This window comes from Triticum dicoccoides, chromosome 5B (assembly GCF_002162155.2).
Source record: "Triticum dicoccoides isolate Atlit2015 ecotype Zavitan chromosome 5B, WEW_v2.0, whole genome shotgun sequence".
NCBI lineage: Eukaryota > Viridiplantae > Streptophyta > Magnoliopsida > Poales > Poaceae > Triticum > Triticum dicoccoides.
In genome coordinates, this window is record NC_041389.1 from 514,629,453 (window position 1) to 514,635,399 (window position 5,947).

Here is a 5,947-nt window from a genome sequence, read left to right on the forward strand (position 1 = left end):
GCTGTTGCTGGCCGTACCTCGGAGCGGAGACATCACCGTCCCCAACATGCTTGTCTGGCAAGTATCTGCATTGTTTGTATTAGAAGAAATACATGTGACTCCATCATTTGACTTCTGAACTTTGTTGATGCTTATGTCACTCTATGCACAACAGGTATGCCTTCGCCATGTTGTCATTCATGACATTTCTCTTTCTCTATGTAGGCATGGATGCATTGGATATAGAGAAGTGGAATATTGTTAGTGAAACATATATGTATGCTCGCTATCTGCTTCTTTCTATGTGTGTAGTAACATACTTGTTGTTCAAATCCACAAACTATTTTGTTTTGTAACCCATTTTTGTACTATATGCAGCCCAATGATATCTATCGCCTTGAGCTCCATTGTTTTGGCGTTGGTGCTGTCCAGACGAGAAGATCTCTATTAGGCAGCAAGTGAGTGTCTTATTTAGAAACTTCTTATGTGTGTTATGTCATTTCAAGAATACTCTTGTTACATACATGATGTGGCTTATTCAAGTTATTATTTGGTGGCCAGATCTCATGACAGGTGCTGTGTTAGTTGCATTGGTCTATGATAAGGTAAAGTATTGTGTCTGATATATTCCATATGTGCTTTGGATGTAATGCATGATCAAGTTTTGTAGCCTCGGTGTTTTATCATACTTAATAGGTATATGCTAATGTAACACCCATTCGAAATAGAACTCTGTCATTAGGAGCAGATATACCAATTAAATGTGCTTCAGGAATGATATGCAATGAAAACAAAAAAAGCATAATAGCATACCAAATGTACCTTGGTAAGCATAAATGCTCTGAGTTATATTAGGAGGTGTACCCATCCGTCTGTAGTCTGCTCTTAATACATTCTGCTCTTTTCCATGTTGTAACATTTAGATCAGTCCACTTATCGGATTTTAATTCCATGTGCTTGGATGCATATTTGAATAAATCCTCCAGTCCTTCTAGCTGTTGCACCAATAAATGAAAAAGTATTAGCATCACAAGCGGCAAATAAGAAAAAAAAATCTTCTTATCCAAAACAATATCTTCACATGGTGTAGCACTGGGTATGTTGACTGATTTCATCCTGCCTCCAATTCTTGCATCTGATAAGTATCATAGCCAATCACAATCTTCATCGTTTGTAGAAATATTGAGTGAATGTCAGTTATAATTAGTGGTATTATAACAACGCCCATAATGATTTTCAGTTAGGAAACCGAACATTCAACAATGTGTGTGTGATGTAGCTGGGAGACCAAGGCATCACCTGTATCAGATTGAGTTGTTCTCCAGTCCTATGGACGGCTGTAGATTCCCCCTCTATGTTGCTCATACCAGGCATTTTCCCCCTCCCCATTAAGTGCTTGTTTTTCTTTTGTAGAATATAAATGTGAATTAGCTACAGTACAATATGAGCAACAGTTGTTTTTCTTCTGTACGATATAACTGTAAATTAGATGGACAAACCAGGCGATATGGCCACGGGTGTCTTAGATAGGGTGCTCTTTCCACTTAGAATAGAAGATGTAGCTTTCTTATGATCCCTCGACTCACGTTTACTTTTTAATACATCATCCCTATCCCTGTTTAGTGCATACATCCCTTTCTCCTTGTCTCTTCAATTCCTTTGGATCTGCCTTTTGACCTGCGAGAAAAAAAATCTTCAGGATCTACATGGTCCAGGTAGATAAGAGTTGGGGATATATATATCTACCTGAATTGTCCTTGTTTGTTAGGTCCTGATATGGAGTCCGTACTCCACTATGCTAAGAGGATGCCGTAGTGTATTTTGAGTGAATCTATTTGGTCAGAAATACAATGAACAATTCTAAGTCAACAATCTACCTGAATTGTCCTTGTTTGTTAGGTCCAAGGTAGCCAGAATCCCGACTCGACTGCTAGAATCCTACGACTTCACGACCCTACAGAAGCATGTCGATCCAAATCCCACTATGAATCCGGATAAGGTAGAATCCATGTTGAGTCGCGATCCAAATCATAGAATCCTGTACAAAACTGTACAATCCCGACTATGCTATGGACTATGTTTGATTCTACTAATTTATCTAAGCCATTTGTTTAGTTGTAGAAGAATAGAATGCTATCATCCAAAGCCCTTTTCATATACCTCATGGACCTTTATTCCCCTCCCAAGCCCAAACGCTCAGCCGCCGGCACCTTTGATCTAGATCTTTGAAACCCTAGATTGAAACTGAGGATCAGGCTTGTCAACAGATGGAATTGGCGTGAAAATGGGGATCCTTCAAGATTGATCGGACAAGGAGAGCAAGACCCTTCAAGGTTTAGCACTGCAGCTCAGATAGACAAGTGATCGACTATTCACACACTCTAAAAAGAACCTAAGTAAATTTCGTGCATTGAAGGTTTAAATGTTCTATATATTTCTCTCTCATATATGTTCCATACATGCGAGCTAGATGGCAGGTTAGCCATAAAAATAAGTGGAATACAACTAGCATTGATGTGTACGTTCTTTGCTCCATATTTAGTGTCAAAACTCTATAGAACGCATATAAATTTGTTGTGTGCATACAAAATATCTTATTTGAGTAAATCTAGTAGAATCCTCGATTCTACGACTCGATCTTACGACTCGATTCTGTCTGAGGAAAATCGATCCGACTCCGAATCCCGACTCTGACTACCTTGGTTAGGTCCTGATATGGAGTCCGTACTCCACTATGCTAAGAGGATGCCGTAGTGTATTTTGAGTGAATCTATTTGGTCAGAAATACAATGAACAATTCTAAGTCAACAACTAAGCTTGTCATGTGGTCAGGAAATAAATATCATCATTACTATGTCAAGAAATAGATATCAACATTATTATTTCAGTGAATCTAGTTTTGCAAGAACCCTTCTCTGCTCCTCTTGAGGTACAGAGGTGGAAAGCGCGTCACTTTGTTTATCTAATCCGAAATGGCTACTGGAGGTGCCGGGGCTATTTTGAATGGTAGAAACATCACTACCGGCTGAAATATATGCTGTCATTTTGTCTCATTCGCCCCATTGTTACAGCACATGGACCCCTTGATAAGAAACAACTAACCAGGAATCCTAATGTGCAGTGTGTACTTAATTTCTTCAATAAAACATTAAGATCATGGTGGCCTGTAGGTAGCAAAAGAAACAACCAACCAGGAATCCTAATAATACGTCTCAAGCAAAACATGTTCACATGATATAATACTAAAATATATTTTTTACAAAAAATACAGATGGCTACAAAATGTTATCATGTCACTCAAATTGCATTTTCAAAAAGTGCGACATATTTGTGATCCAACACACGTATCATAAACATGTCTTCGCATAAAATTCACTGTCACATAATAATTGTATTATAATTGCTACAAGAACATATTCTAAAAACCGCAACTAAGCATGTCTTGAAGGTCCATCTTTTGAAGCAATGAAGGTCCATCTATAAATTCGATCAATGATGCTTCGTTCAATGTATGGGATATTGTTTTGAGCTTCATTGTCTTCGTACTTTAAAATATGCACCAAAAATTGCTTCCTCAGTTGAAAACCATCCTACATTGGCATTATACAACATTGTTATAACAAGTTGCATGTGCAATTATACAAATAAGCATGGTGTAAATAGTCACCTGAGGTACGGGAAAATGTAGCTTTCCATCGCACAATGAGTGCATGTAATTAAAAACCAAATAACCAGACAATGCACTGCATGCATGAAATAAACACATAATGTGCGTTAAATGAACCAATTAATATTGTAATGCGTTTGAAAGATTCATACCAGGTAGAGTTTGTTGGAGCAACAGGAACAATGCATTCCCATTTAGAGATATCATCCTTGAATGCAGGGTTTGCAACTTCAAGCGCAAGGTTTAGATTGTCGGCCACGGTTTTAAGTACATTTTTCCCAAAAGTAGGTATTGGTATCGGATCGAAAATTGAGACAACTTTTCTATTTTGATCCAAGACAAATAATAGAAATAACCCAAACATATACCAAGGAAGTAAAATCTGCAATGATGAAATAGTTTAGAAATGCATAGAATATTAATTAAGACCAAGTAAAGCACTGCTACAAATGAAAAAAAAACCTTACCGTATCACATTGAGAGATATGATAATCATTACTATCAGGCCAGCTATGAAACAACCGTTTAAGTGTAGCAATTTCCATATGTTCACGGATACTTGAGTCTTGTGCATAGTGGAACATGGACTAAAGTAAGAATGAGAAAATATTAGTGCAATGAGAAAAAAAATGTAGTACATGATTATAGTAACTTACACAAAAGTTCTGGCAAAATTCTGTTTTATGTTCAATGGTTACTTGGGCTGAATCGGTGAATCAATTGATGGCAGAGCTCATGTGGTAAATAAGCACTCTTATTTGTGTGTGGAAACCACAGTTTCTGATCTGCTCTTACCATTAGACCCTATGTTTTGTACATCACAACTGGATGCAGATATGTGTACATGTTTACTTAACATAGTGCTACAAGAATATTGTTTTCACCTAAATTATAATGATCTATTTCTTTGTTCAATTATGCAGTCAACCTTTTCAGATTCACTTGCGTGACTAATCATCTGGATGTTGTAATAATAAGAATTTCCTAAGTCGCACAGAGCATGTTGGTAATTTTGTAGGGTCACACAGATCATGTTGTTTTACTTAGTTGGATCCCCTCTGGTGAGTTTGTTGTTTCGCAGATGCGAAAGCATGAATAGGATGAAATTGCAGAGAGATACCATTACCATGATTATTGTAGATTGATCCGTACAGGCCACCGGGGATTGTGGCGCAGACATGGACGACGATGGTAGGTCACCACCGACAGATGTGTGCGGCAAGGTGGAGGCCTTCGCGGCGGAGGAGACCTTTGCGGTGGAACAGTGTGAGGATGCGGCAGCGGTTCAGGGGAGGTTGAAGGGAAACCCTACGGTGCTTCTTTGGGTTCCTGATCGAGAGTTCGTTAGGTATAGGCAATATACAAGGCGGAAGTCACGGGAAGGACTTCCATAGCGTGAGGAGGAAAGTGAATCGTGATTGCTATGTCAGGCCCCACACTTTCCTTTGATTTATCTCTGGCCCCATGCTTTCCTTTGTTTTATCTCAGGCCCCACATTGTTTTTGCTTTTATTTATACCCAATCTGGATAAATTAATTGAGTTATTTTCGTAATACATTTTATACAGGAATATCGAGTTAAGCTCATTGGAACGTTTCTTCGATTTTGTGTGTTATTTCCTTTACGATTTTGTACAGAGAAAGCTTAAAACTTTATGTAAAGAAATATAATTCCTGTGTCCTTTCTCTTGCCAGTTTATTGTACTATCTGCCGTGCTGGATAGGAGGGGCCAGCGAAGTGCTTTTACTTATGAGTTTGCTAACCCGGCAGAATCCAATATTCCTGAGATTGACGGATGTTATTACATTATTGTACTACAGCTGAAAACTCTTGGCATTGATGTGTAACCATCAAGGTGAGTTTCGTAATTTTGTTTTGTCATTATTCCCGGTCATGAGTAGATGGAAAATTTGCATTGAGAAGATAGACGCTAGTAAATCCAGCCATCATAAAGTTAAAATATTTCAGGTGTGCTAGTGTGCTTTTTATTTACAAATAAATAAACGACACAGATATGCAGAGTCGAAGATTACATCGACATCGTTCTTCTTTCATGATTATTATATATTACGATCTGATAAAAACCTGGAAGTAATACTCAAACGACAAGTGCTAGTAAATCCAGCCATCATCAAGTTATAATATTTCAGGTGTGCCGGTGTGCTTTTTATTTACAAATAAATAAACCACACAAATAAACGACACAGATATGCAGAGTCGAAGGTCAAATCGACATCCTTCTTTTGGCATGATTATTATATAGTGCGGTCTAATAAAAACCTGGAAGTAAAAAAAAAGATA

General features: G+C 37.9%; 1 long non-coding RNA gene across 1 annotated transcript; it reads left to right on the top strand.

Moving 5' to 3' along the window:
* The first annotated feature begins 205 nt into the window (after window positions 1-205).
* Window positions 206-5,694, top strand: LOC119311254. The gene is made up of 4 exons (XR_005150941.1): window positions 206-256; window positions 358-437; window positions 541-584; window positions 5,341-5,694. It is a non-coding gene; the product is annotated as an uncharacterized LOC119311254 (long non-coding RNA).
* Window positions 5,695-5,947: the final 253 nt, after the last annotated feature.